This window comes from Arvicola amphibius, chromosome 17 (genome assembly GCF_903992535.2).
Source record: "Arvicola amphibius chromosome 17, mArvAmp1.2, whole genome shotgun sequence".
Taxonomy (NCBI): Eukaryota; Metazoa; Chordata; class Mammalia; order Rodentia; family Cricetidae; genus Arvicola; species Arvicola amphibius.
In genome coordinates, this window is record NC_052063.2 from 13,739,301 (window position 1) to 13,754,251 (window position 14,951).

Below are 14,951 nucleotides of genomic sequence, written 5' to 3' on the forward strand. Positions count from 1 at the left end.
TTCTATGAGGGCAAAGTCACCCTGATACCCAAATCACACAAAGACCCAATAAAGAAAAAGAATTACAAACCAATTTTTTCCCTCATGAACATTGATGTAAAAATATTTAAGAAAATACTCGTAAACTGAACAGAACACATCAAAAAGATCATACACCGTGTTCAAGTAGGCTTCATCTCAAATATGCAGGGGATGGCTCAACATAAGAAAATCGGCCAAGAAAAACACACACATGATCATCTCATTAAATGCAACTTCTGGATCTTAATTCCCATCTGTTAATTGGCATCTATGAGGACATGGTCAAACCAACTGTACTTCTTTGCTTCGGGTTTTTTTTTCTCAGTAATAGGGGTTTGTATAGTTTCTCTACATTTGAGGTTCTTTTTTGAGAGTGGAGTACTTAAAATGTTGTAAAGTTTCTCGCTCATAGTAAACACCCCACCCATATCAGCTGCTTTTATTACCTGCTATTATTTCAAATACCTAGGGCTTTTTCAAGATAATGAGTATTTCAAATTTGGTTGTGTTTCTAATTTTAGGTAATATACCTTGGCACGACAAACCAAAATGTAAAAATAATAGAGATTCTACCTTCAGTGTAAACTAGACTAGAATTTGCTCCTGAAATAGTAAGTTATTTGAGAAGTGCTTTATGCTTTCATTATCTAAACCATAGAAATAATGGTAAAATTGCAAGTGAACTTTCTCAAAAATATGCTTTACATATAGTGTACACAGGAACTTCAAAGATTAAAAGTGCATTGAAGACTTTGCGTCTTGCCAGAGGACAGGGTTCTCTGAAGCAATGTCCATATCTAATGTTTATTAGGACAACACGATGATACAATTGAGAAAAAAATACTAGCACATGGTCATATGGTCATGAGTAACATTCTAGTAAGAGGGGAGACAACTAAACACATTTTCATTTTCGCTACACAAAGTACTATAGCAGATGAATACATACAGCATTAGAGTATTTAAGCTTCGGTTTTCTCTTAATTGCGAGTTAGACTCCCGCTCTATATAAGTTTATGTTAGCCACATGAACTTTAGGCATGTATGTGTGTGTGTATTTTAGACTTAAAAAATTTTAATTACATCATTTCCCTCTCCTACTCCTACCATGTCCCACACCTTCCCAAATTCACAGCCTCTTCTTCTTTAACCATAGTTATTAAATACATTTATGTATATGTACGTATGTGTACATATATATGTATGTATATATATATACACAACCTTCTGAGTCTGCGCAGTATCCCTTGCATGTATATGTTTCTAAAGCCTTACCACTCTATTGGATAACCATTCACTAATCATTAGACTAACTATTACAGGGAAATGTCCATGAGAGCTCAACAACACGATTGCCTAAACAAGACCTGAACACTTCAACAAGAGTAGACATCCTAGTATAGATGGGCAAAACATCACAGGAACCCATTCCTAGATAAAGAGTTATAGGCAATAAACAATTTAAGAGAAGGAGGAGGAGGGAGATAGACAGAAAGAGACACAGAGACAGAGCATCAAACTTTATAGTTATTTCAGGGGTTACATTTTTTTGCCCTCACTGTTTGAGACCACAAAAGCAAGTTCTCCTACCTTTATAAAGTTTTAGTGTGAAAAAATTGTAATAGCAATGTTTCTTTAAGCAAATTAAATGCAGAACCATCTGTTACTACTCAATACAGGCACATAACTCAGAGTTTTAGAGAGGACATAGTTAAAGCCTTTTTCTTCCTTACCAAATCAGTATCCAGAGAAATAAATCCCGGGGGGGGGGGGGCATTGGTGTGAATTAGGATAGACAGGTCATCTAAAACTCAAGGGGTTTGCACTTCAGTCAAAAGCACAGTGGCTTCCATTTGGATTTTAAATACAGAATATCAGAGTGCCTCCGTTGAAGGCTGCTGATTAAACATCTCCTGTGAGTCATTCCGGTCTGTGGTGTAAAAATTTTGAGGACTTTTTCCTAAGCGTGAAAGGATGTGGAAGCTATTTTCCCACCCGTTAGGTGGGGTGACATGATTGGCTGCATCACTGGGTGTAACTTGAGTGTGATACACCATGAATCAAATCTCAGTGATGTGATTTCTTGGAGCATTCCTTAATCAGCCCCACGTAACACTGCAGCATGGATTAGAGACTCTCTTCCCATCCCAGCACAGAAATAAAAGAAACCAGTAGAATGCAAAAGTGGGGTGTGCTGTGGGGGAGTCATTTTCAGCCCTTTGAGTTCATGAAGGGGTCGATAAGACAGATGGGTGTGAAACGAATTATACATCTCAACCTCTTTCGCTCCTACCTAGCATGGACAGACAGCTTTGTCATACAGCTGCCTAAGGCTAATCCTCCACACTCCCTCAATCTTCTCAGTCTACTGCCTGAGTACCTTTGAAGCTGGGACTTAAAACCCTAAAATTAGAAGCAGGATTACTGGTTGCAGTCTGCTGAAAAGCTTACCGCTTCCTGGAAAGAGCAGAGAATGATGTACGACTGCCTGTGAAGGGATAAACGTAGAAAGGGACTGTCAATTTTAAGAGAAATGGGGAAGACCAACTTAGCAGGTTCTCAATAAATGTGACTACTCTCTTCCTGACCCTCAGACATATTCATAGGCTACATTTTAGTTAAGTCGAAATCTTACCCAATTAGCTTCGGTCTTTATTTATAAAATGTCCTATTCTCATACAATTGATCTCTCTGTCTCTCTCTCCCCCCTTTCTATCAATAATCCATACACCATTGCTAAGCTTGTCATAAAATACCCAGCACTGATTCTGTTGTCTCATTTGTGGTTAATTTTTTTGATGGAGTTTTCCAGTAGGCAATCCTAGTCTAACCAGGTTTCTATGACTGTGCCACAGCTGGGAGTGATTATCGTCCTGAGGACAAAGTTCAGCAAATGCCATCTCTATTGGTTGAGCAGGCAAGTTTTGTGCATATGCCTACCAACTTATAATGTGATCAAATGCCTCTAAACCCCCAAACTGAAAATCCCTTAAGTTCAAAATGCTTTTGATACACTTGGCTCAGCAACATAGAGCATTACGGTGTTTCAGGAGTTTCTCCTTGTGAATTCATAGCTCTGGGGAGATGAGGCTCCCTGTCACCATCTGACATTCCAAGAGAGTGTAGTATTGCTTGCTCAAAAAAAAAAAAAGATCAGATTTCAAGGCGTGCTTTCTAATGAATGCATACTGCTTTCCTACCATCATAAGGTCGAAAGATCACAAGTCAAGCCATTGGGAATCAGGCACCATCCATATACATTTTGACAAATCAAGGCCGTCTAGATTAGCACAGAGTAAAAGTTAATCAATGTATTTTAGTAATTACGATTGATACTATATTTGGAATTCATAATGAATGAAATTCTTATAATTCCCTTGAGTGTAAGGACTATAAACCTACTTATTTCCATACTCGTCCCAGTTGCACTGGGCTGGCATTCCCTCATCCTAATGAGCTCAGCCGTGGCTATGTCATTCCCTTTGACCACCGAGTGTGCATTATGGAAGTCACTTCCAGGCATAGAATTTCTGAAACACAGTGGATGCTTCCACAAGCTTTTTTGCTTCTCTTCTCCTAAATGGGGATAGTCTGGATACAGACAGAATCACCGAGTGTGGCCAATAATGACAGGGGGACAAAGACCCCAACCAATCATTTGTGGCCAGCAGTAAACCCCTTTTTGTATACCTGAATGACACTTACCACTGCAACGTGACCTAGCTGACCCCAAATAACTCATACCAAAACTGCATCTCATGATTTTCCAGAGATCCTGTTTTTCTAGCCACATCTTCTAATGCACCTCACTTTCACTGAATGTTCTCAAAGCAATTTTACGCATCACATAGGTAGTAACGGGAAAAGATAGTTTAGCCAGACTCTAGTGAAATCCTGGCAGAAATACAGACAGGAAGAGCCTCGGCTGCTCTCTGGCTTCTATTGGATGGATTTTTTTTTTTCATACGGAAATGGTTTCGCAGACCATCTAAGCATAGCCCTCCCGATTCTTCACTTGGGTAGAAGCAAATTCATTATCTAGGAAGAGCTGAGAAACAATGTTTATCCTTAGCTCATCAACATGCGACTGAGGAATATCATTAATCTGACAAATATTTGTTAAAGCAAACAGGTAGAGCTACAACTCCCACTTAATGAGACAAACATTTCAGGGCTCCAGGGAATACTAATAGGACAACACCGTGTTAATATCCAGCATCTCTCTGGGAATCCCAAAGGGACTGCTCTCAAGTTACTTCCCTTGTCATTAATTGAAATTATTTTTACCCACTTGTAATTTTTCTCCTGAGTCTATTTTACTTTAAGACCCATCACACCGCGATTTTACCTGCTCATTTTCCATGTACAGATGATACTGGGAGATGAGCAAATCAACATGTTCTCCTCTAAGAAACAAAAAGCTAACTTGAGAAATTTTCTTTAGAAGTTACCGAGCTGAACTCCACCACCTTTGAACTTCACTTTAGTGATATAGATGTATCTCCCCCACATCCGTTTCCTGTTTTCTGTGGAGAATACTAATCAGATTAACAGTACTGGGGGCTCCTCTGTTTGTGGGTCTGAAAGAAGCTAATGAGGAATATTTTGGGGAGGAGCTGAGTCAATATTAGCTGTGTCTTTGCGCAGCATACACTGTGATGGTAGATGTCAGCTCTCACTATAATGACATGCAGGACAGAAAATGGGGGTGCTCACAGTATTAAGAGCATGTATTGAAAGTGCCTACTTGCTGTGCGGTGGTGGTGCACACCTTTAATTCCAGCACTCTGGAGGCAGAGGCAGGTAAATCTCTGAGTTCGAGACCAGCCTGACCTACAACAGATAGTTCCAGGACAGGCCCCAAAGCTACAGAGAAACTTTATCTCAAAAAACAAATAACAACAAAAAAGTGCCTTCTCTGTCCTAGGAATGTTAGGAATGAGAGTAGATACGGGTGTGTAGGACTGTTACATATGTATGGTCTGTTACTTAACATGTTAAGCGTGTTACTTCTGAGACAATATTGGCCATGGAAAATATGTAAACGCTTCTCTGGTTGTTGAAATCTGGACATGAACTTATGATGGCAATGTTAAGAAAACTCAGGGGAAATTATGCGGCACACAGCTGGCAACCCTTATCATAGATGTTCTCCACATCTCTAAAGCTTAATGCTGTAGGAAATCCTACAGCCAGTAGCCTTTAAATTACCCTCCCACTTGGGCATGGCCTCTTATACTATATATGCCGATGTAAAGTACACCCTCTCTTCCACTGCGGGATTCAGTTGCTGTTCCCCATTCGAGCAGAGGACTTTTTAATAATAAATTGGGAAGGTGAGACTAAATGATATCTGAGGTCCTTTCCAGATGAGTTATTTTATAGTTCCATCAAAATACAGTTCTGTTAGAGTAAATACTTCCAAGAGATTTGAAAATGGGTAAGGGAATTTATGGCTTTAAAAGATCATTAATTACATGGGATTTATCTTGTCAGTAGTAAAAATCTTGATGTGTGTTTACAGATCACGAAAACCCATGTCTTCCAAAAGTGAGTCTCCTATTGGAATTCAGCAAGTGAATGATATAATCACTCCAGGGCTGTCTTGTGTGATGGATTCAAGTAGACAGGAAGAAGGGGAAGTCAATTCTGGTTAGGATCTGAGGTGACATATAAGCCATCGCAGTGACAATTATGTAAAATTCTGATGATTTCTATTTTTGGAATCACTATGTAACCTATATGCATTTTCTTTCCAGAAGATCCCTCCAACAAAAAAATTTCACAAAGCCCCTCAACCAATACAGCCCTGAAATAGAGTCAGTCACTTAAGGGTAGAGATGTAGAAGCTGAGGCCTTAAAATGAGAAGATGTCAGCTAAGATTGACAGAACATTTTCCATGTTTAAGGGAGCAGAGCAAAGAAAATGTGTGTGGGAGAAAGCAGGATAAGTAATGATAAATGAGAGGAAACTCTATACGGATTCATAATTTTAAAAACAATACATAATAAAAACCTCCAGAAAGATAAGTGAAGCCCTCTGTGGAGAAAATAGAAGGGGAAACTCTTTTCTATTTTTTTTTTTTAAATAAGAAGTTAGTAGATACGGGGAAAGGAGGGTAGCACTTACATGAACTAAGGAGAATCATTCCACGACATCATCTTGCTGTATAGCCTGGACTGCCTTGGAACTCACTCTGCAGCCCAAGCTAGTCTCACATTGTTGGATCCTTCTACTTGAGCCTCCTAAGCGCTGGCTTTGTAGACAAACATTGCTCCCCCCATTCACTTACACCATTTCTAACTTTTCAACTCTGCTGTAAGCTTGGGAGCCGTACCCCCACAGCACCATGTGCGTTTGAAACATAGTGAAGGCTGAAGTGTTTATTTACCAAGTTCAAACTCCTTTCATCACAGCGAAATAATGGTTGGACACTAGATATAATCGGGTGTAATCTTTCTAGATGAAAAAAATAGACCATTCATACACAACAGATCAAGGAATAACCTGATTTGGGAATGGTTTGGTGTCTTCCTTATTGGCATTAATGCAGAAATACTAATTAATAACACCTGATGTGCTGACCCTTTCCCGTGAAGTTTGCCATCTTACTTGGAAATCAGATACTTAAAGACACTAAGAGTCAATCATGTTCCTCAAGGACTTGGCACAGGGTTTTAGGTCAGTACTAATTCTTCTAAACAACATCACACATACACAAAATGGGTGCTATTTAGTATAATGTTAACCTTTTGACCTCTTGTGTCAAATGTATGTATCACACAGAGATTTATCTATAGCTATTGCTTTAAAAGAAGGCAAGCAAAGAGAAGAGGCAAAGGAACGGCAGGGATTTCATTAATATGAAGTAAGAAAAAAAGGAAACCGACAGTAGAGAAAAGAAAAGGGAGAGAAATAGAAAGGATCTATAAATAAAGGGAGAAATATGACTCAAGGTTGATGAGATAGATGGACAATATGCAAATAGCACTTGGCTATTTTGGGAAGGTTCGAGCTTCATTACAACAGAGATATGCTGTTACTATCCGAGTACTGAGGCATATAATCTACAAAGCTCTACCTATGAATTAAGAAGCACACAGCCCCTTGGAATAAGGAGACACATATATCCACATTTAAATATTCAACTACAAACTGTTTTCACTATATATTATGTACTAGATCTCATTCTGAGCACACAAAAGGCAATGTAATATTATAAGTTTTATGCCAACGGTTAAGGATAAAATATAAAGAAAGTACAGACAAAAAGAATGATGGATCGCTTATATGATGAAGTCATGGAATGATTCAGCATTATTGTCATCATAGTCCTGGGCACCGGCACCAGATCTCACACTTCCCAGCTGTGTGACTTGAAGCCCATTGCTCATTGCAGTTTTGCTGGAAAACACTTATTTCTTTTAATCCTCTGACAGTTCTAATAATAGGGCTGCCCATCCAAAATCGCAGATTAAAACCATTGAAGGAACACGCCTTCTCGCTCCACTACCCACAAAGATGACTCAAGCAGATTTTCCAAATATAAAAGTCTGCAACTGAGCAACTCGTCTGCACGGATCGCCTTCTCGGATAAACAGGATTGAGGACTGGAAGCATGCAGACAAGAAATCAAACACCTGCTTTCTTCCCACTAAAGAAGATGGCAATCAAACAGTGAACCCCAAACTGTGTCGGGCACAGGACTTCAAAGGGTGCCCCCCATGCTGTTCATTCCTTACTTGGTAGGGGGAGAATTTAGGATTTATCATTTCTTAGTGGCCCAGAATACCAAAACTATTTCAAGCATTGCCTTACCTACTTCCTCCTCTCGATCCCAGGAGAACTGAAATGGAATGGTATTTTGGAGTTGTCGAACTAGTCAATAAAGCATCCAGCATGCATGGTTGTGTAAGTCAGAAAGTGTTTGGTCGTTTTGACATGGCGGTAGAAAAGGAATGATGAGCTGTGGGCCTTCCTCCTCCTGTTCCAGGAAGAATACTGTGATCGGGCTGAATCAAACAGGAAGGAAATTGCCACAGAGAAAGATATCAGGTGATGGGAGAATGAATATAAAATTAACTTATTTTCCAACATCTATATCCCGTCTGCTCTTTGAATATTTTAAAGGATATATCGAATATCAGAGAAATAAATTTCACACTTATGCCTTTGCATCTTGCAGAGACTTAGAGTTTCTGTCTTAACGGGAAAGAAAACCAATTTCTTCTCTATGTGTGAAATATTACCAGGCCAAAACTAAGTAACCAATAAATAGCTGCAGACAAGTAAATCTCTAGAGTTCCTCCAGGTACAGCTTGGATGTTTGTGCTAAGAAGTCTAGTCTTGAAGTGAACTGGCTACCTCTGAAGGAAATATTCTGAGAAATTCGCATTTCTACCCAATGCACCAAACACCTCTATGTAAGTTCCACCAGTATTTTTTTTTTAATCATAACCATCATCATCGCATTAATCGGCTTTCTATAACTGTAACAAATTCCTGACTTAAGCAACATATAAGGAAGAAATTTTTATTTGGGTTGACGATTTTGCATATTCTAGTCCATGATCAACAGGGCTTATTAATTTCAGGTTTGTGGGAAGGCAGTGCTTTGTGGCAAGGTGTCTTAGTTTGGGTTTTTTCTTGTTGTGAAGAGACACCATGACCATAGCAACTGTTATAAAAAAAAAAAAAAAAAAAAACAGAAACATTTAACTGAAGTGACTTGCCTACAGTCCAGAGGCTCAGCCCATTATCATCAAAATGGGGAGCATGGCAGCACACAGGCAGATGTGCTGTTAGATCTGAGAATCCTATATCTTCACTCAGAAGCAACAGGAAGTCAACTGACTGCCACCCCAAAGGAAGCTTGAGAAAAAGAGACCTCAAAGTCGGCCTCCACAGTGACACGCCCATACCTCCTAATAGTACCATTCCGTTTGGGGGCCATTTTCTTTCAAACCACCCGACAAGGGCATAGAGCATAAGAAAACATTTACCTCATAACCAGGGAACAAATACAGGGGGTGGAGAGGCCTGCAACTGTCCCCTTTAAGAACAAAGCCTTAGTGACCTAAAGACCTACCAGTATACTCCACTCCCTGAGTGCTTTGTTTCATCCCAAAACCACTTCTTTGTGTTAATAATAAATAAACAGGCCCTGGGACAGCCTTTAAGACCAGATTCCCAGCAACCATGCAATATAATATGACTATATCAATATGTACTTGTTAAAGTTTTCAAAAAATAATTTTAAATGTTACCTTTAAAAGTTCGGCCTAATCATTATATCCAACCATACAAGCCCTGTAGCAAAACTAATATCAGAAAAATCTTTAACAATAGCCCCTGCCCCTTCCTCCTTTTTTATCCCCACATATGGGAAGATCTCTGCTATGCAATAGCAGAAGAGAGAATCAAGGGAAGTGGAGAAACCTGGAACTCCTATTGGGATTCACTATTCTGTTTATCCAAGAGTTTCAGTAACTCTTGGTCAAGATAGCGGTTCATGGTTCATCTCATCAATCACTGGGATCCAAAGGTGATGTACGTGCAGGTGTGCATGTATCTGACAATTCTAATAATTGTGCTGCACATCCAGATTCACAGGTTAAAACCATTGAAAGAACATGCCTTCTCCACTACCCACAAAGGTGGCTCAAGCAGCTCTTCCAAATATAAAAGCCCACAATGGATCAACAAGTCTATGCCGATTGCCTTTCTAGATAAACAGGGTTGAGAATGAAAGGCATGCAGGGAAGACATCAAATGCCAGCTCTCTGCCCATTTCATAAGGTGGTGACAGAAACAAAAAACCTGAAGTTGTGTTGGGCACAGGACCTTAATGGCTGTTTGTTCCCACAATGCTTTTGGTACATTGTAGGGAGCAGGAAGAAAATAGTCAATAGAGTAGAACTTAAAAGTAGTATCTTAAATCACTTCAAAGCTTTGGGTTACATCTTTTATATATAAGTAACAAAACTTGGTCATTTCTTACTCCTTTATAAACATGTTACACAAAGTCTGCAAAAGTCAGTGACTTCTGTTAGCACAAGACTGAGCAATGGACAAATGAACACCGAGGCTCTTTACTGCCAAGATTAACAACAACCTCCATTGCTCACATGTTTTAATGGTTTGTGTTTAGCTAGTGTCTTGGAAATGGTTCTTGAATTACTGTGGTAAATGTTTTATTACCCTGCATGTGTATTCTCATTGCTGCGACAAAACTGGTTACAAAGCACTTTCAGAAAGGAAAAAGAGGGAGGGAACAAGAGAGGGAGGGAGGGAGGGAGGGAAGCGAGCAAGCTAGTTTTACTTGGATGGATTCAGAGTTTCTTTTAGAGTCCACCATGGTGTTGAAGGCCTGGTAGCAGCAGCATGAGGCTGCTGGTCACACTGTATTCAGCGACTGCTGCCATTTCGCATTTTCCTTTCTCTTGTACTCAACCTAGGATCCAGGCCCATGGAAGGATGTCACCAGAAATGAAGGTGGCTCTTTCCAACTTGATAGCCGCAATCTAGAAATCCCTTCACACACCAGCTCAGAGGTTTTGCTTTGCAGTGATTCTACATTCTGTCAAACTTACACCGTTAACCATCACAATATGTTATAGACAATTCTCTGCTGTTCCCAAACGATGGAAGAAAACAACTTACAGCAGGTAGGCTTGATGCAGGCTGGCTCTCCCACGCATGTGGCTCCATTGTCTCTTTCGCTTTGGGCCTCCTGTGAGATAGTACACATGGCAGTGCTAACAGAGAGTGTTGCAAAGCAGCTTCCTTGATGGAAGGCAGGAGAGGAAAGAGAAGAAGAAAGGAGGGAGGAAGTTAGATAGAGAGAAAGAAGGCATCCCCTTCAAAGACGTGGGTTAGTCCATGATAAAAACAGTATTCTCCTGACCTACAACTCCCATCTAAGTGTGAAGGTCTCAACACTGGAGCCTGTGAGGACATTTTATCAAAGGCTTGATGTATCTTGCATGAGTTACTTTCTCTATTACTGTTACAAAATAGCTGACCAAGTGAACTGAAGGAAGGAAGGGTGTGCTCTTCTTCTTAGTTCTTGAAAGGACAGAGTCTAGCATGCCAGGAAAGACTAGCATGCCATCAGAAATGTGACCCAGTGAGTGACATTGCTCTTTTAGCCAGAGCAGAGAACTCTAGTGCACCACTCACTTCTGCCTTTCTATTCGGTCCAGGACCCCAGTAGCCCTAGGGATGGTGGCCCCCACACCTCAAAAGAAAGGACAAGAAGTCCATGTTCTAAGTTTAATCTGAATCCTATCAAGTTGGCAGGATTAAGCAAGCCATATCCTACCTGTCCCTCAACTCTCATACATATACTTCTGTTGTCTGAGTTTTCTGTCCTGCCCAGTTCTTGCAGTCATTAAGTCCCAAAGAAATCACACAGCGGTCTACATTAGTGATAAGCTGACTGACACATTAGCTCAGGCTTCTTATTAACTCTTATAACTTATATTAGCCCATTATTCTTATCTGTGTTAGCCATGTGGATCGGTACCTTATTCAGTGGGGCACTCACATCTTGCTTGCTCTGTGGATGGACCACAACGACTGCGGACCAAGCTTTTCTCTTCCCATAATTCTCTGTTTTCATTGACCCACCTCTACTTCCTGTCTGGTTGTCCCGCCTATACTTTCTGCCTAGTTACTGGCCAATCAGCATTTATTTAGAATATAATTGGCAGAATACAGACCATTCTCCCACATCACACTTCTGTCTGACTGAGCTCTTGAGCCTACTCAACAAATGATCATGACTTCTTTCTTGATGGAAAATACATGGCTTCAAAGCTTCCTTAACACTGTTAACCAAAATCACCGTCTTAACACTTACATTCATGTTTCCTTGACTTTGCCTCTCATAATCTCAGAACTTTCTGTGTGAATTCTCCTTTCTCAACAAATAGCTGCCCTGATTCACTCCCATGATCCCAGACCATGAATGAGATCATTCTTTACTTCTTATCGCTAATGAAATTCAGAAGCCTTCTAAATTCCCTCAAAGAATTTTTCCTTGCAAATGTCACGAAACAGCATTGGAATGAAAGAGACATGTCAGTTAAGGCTCGCGTCTGTCTAGCCTCCATTCCGTATGATCTCACCAGTCAGCGAATCAACAACTGACTAAGTAAATGCCACAATTTGCTAATCTGCATTGGACAAATCACTATCTTTTGAAAACCTGGTTGTCATTTCTGCAACGATAATCTGTGCTGTTGGAAGAAAATAAAATATCAAGCATACTGTGCCAACTTATAAATGTACAAGGAATTACTCGGATGTAATTTAGCCACATATCCACCATCAGCCCATATTACATTAGAAGCAAAATGAAATTCATCATTCTCAATGACCCAAGGTCACAGAGTGAGAAAATAGCAAGACTAATTTTCAATCTGTGGTCTGTCTGTCTCCAAAGTCACTGTTCTTGACCTCCTCCTGACACTGCGTCTCATTATTTTTATAGTTATTTATCTTCTGGTGAACTCGATGCTACTGGTCTATACTTGATTTAGGTAACACAGTTTATTAAATCTTAGTAGCTTCAAATGCTTTTCATTGCCTTTAAAAAGAGGAGACAGTGGGTTGGAGCGATGGCTAAGGGTGGGAACACTGGGTAGGACAGAGATGGAAGGGGGTTCCCTGATTCCCAACCTGTCCCCAGGTTCAGGGAGAGACCTTGCCACAAGGGAATAAAGTGGGTTATGATAAAACTAAACAACCAGTGTCTTCCTCTGGCCTCTGTGTATACACAGGTGCTTGGACATACATGGGAGCATATGCCACTTATACATACACACAACACACACATATGCATGATTATAGAATCCATAAAAGTGTCACTTCCTGTAACTAACAGGCCAATAGAAGAATTATATCACAAGAATCACAAATAAGCCTCTCAATTTAAAAAATTATATTTCTTCCCAATATTCACTCCCAGCAGACACTTTTAGAGTTCTTTAATAAACAGCATTTAAAGTATATTTTTTATGTTTGAGACCAGTTTTCAACAGCCTTCCCTCTTTTCCTCCCTAAGTCACTGAAAGTTTGATTATTCTAATATATATGCATATACATATATATTTATATATAGCATTTATAAATATACTATAGGCTATATACATATTATATATGAATATTTCCAAATAATCTCTACAGAGTGTTCTGCATCCATTTTCTCTTCCCATTTCTGGCTGCTGAAAGAGAATTATTCACCAATGATACTCATTTTAATCCTTCTTTCTATCTAAAACTAAGGGCTCCCAATATAGCTAAGTCTATAGGTTCATGAATTGTCTGCCTATGCCCTACAAAACACGCTTTTTAAACATGGTGGCATGTCCTACTTTTAGGGAACTGTTCCCCGTGCCCCATGTAAAACAGGGAGAATCTTCTGTAATCATTTTTCATATTCTTTAACTTCATTTTCATGTGTTTTTATTTTATTAAAATGAGTTTGGGAACAGAAGGAAGTTAATTCTCCTTTGAAGAGGTGAAGTTGCCCAAAAAATTCATGTATTCCTTATGATCTGCAATTAAAATTTGGTTTATATAAAATAGAGTGTATTACTAAAAACTTTGAAATCAGTTATAATAAATCTTCCTGCAGAATCATCCTAGTGAATCCAGGTCTCGTCAATGTCACCCCATCCCATTTCCCTGAAGCCTAGCTCTCATTAATGAGTTTATTAGATTTGGGGTATTTGGAATGATGATCTTGAGACATCATCATATTAATAAATATTAAGTGGCCTATAAAAGCCATACAATGACATGAAAGAGGACATAGTCTAAAATTTTCAATAGCAAAGATTAAAGTAAAAAGTATTAATAGAGTCCACCCTTAAATAGCCAGGAAGTCTATTTAAATAAAACTAACTAGAACAACCCATTTACCAAGAAACCTGGCTGGTCATATGTTCTAGAGCATTTCACACTTGAATTCACAAGGTCGGGATGATTCCACTGTCACTCAAGTTAATTTTAGGTTGATTCATGTATAAACAGGTATTACAGGGAAACCAGGCCAAGTGTCCCTGCAGGAAGCCAGCGGAGTTTTATGGTTGCTCCGCTCTCGTAGTGGGAGGCAGGAGAGAAGAGAGGATAAAAGGAGACATAAAGGCCTCAGGGGTCAAATGCCAAGTTCAATCGAATTCAGCTCACAAGGCCCCACTTATCCAAGCCGACTACATCGTAGCAGGGACCACAGTGCCAGGAGCCAGATGTAAATAGCCCCTTGCCAAGCTGTCAGGAGCTTTTGGTGGTTTACCAGCCTGACCTTCAAAATCATGCTCATGACACTTATCACCAGCCTGAAAGTTCTATCCTGGAGAATTTGAGCTGTGTAAGCCTAGAAAGAGTAACCTCTTAATCAAGTGCAAAATCCACATCTCTATCCAAAGAGGGGGGGGAGAGGCTGGAGGAGGGAGGGAGGAAAGGAGGAAGTGAGGGAGGAGGGAGGGAGGGAGGAAGGGAGGGAGAGAGGGAGGGAGGGAGGGAGGGAGAAGGTAAGGAAGGAAGAAAGAGAGAGAGAGAGAGAGAGAGAGAGAGAGAGAGAGAGAGAGAGAGAGAGAGAGAGAGAAACATAGTCCCACTATTAAATCTTAAAATCCTGTTATTTTATAGTCAGGGAGGAGAAGAAAAAATATAGAAATTCCTGCTTTGTTATTCTGTGAAATCAGCTTGTAGATGTTTTTCACATATAAACGTCACGAAAAAGGTCATATAAGATATAGTTTGTCAGTGTTCACCCATCCATAATGGGTTTCATTTTCCTATATGTTTTTCCTATTTGTTTCCGCAGTCTCAAAAGCATATTAAAAATTCACACAACGCTGCTGGGGAGATAACTCAGCAGATGGGAGACCATGTTGAGAATCTGGGTTCAGCTCTGAGC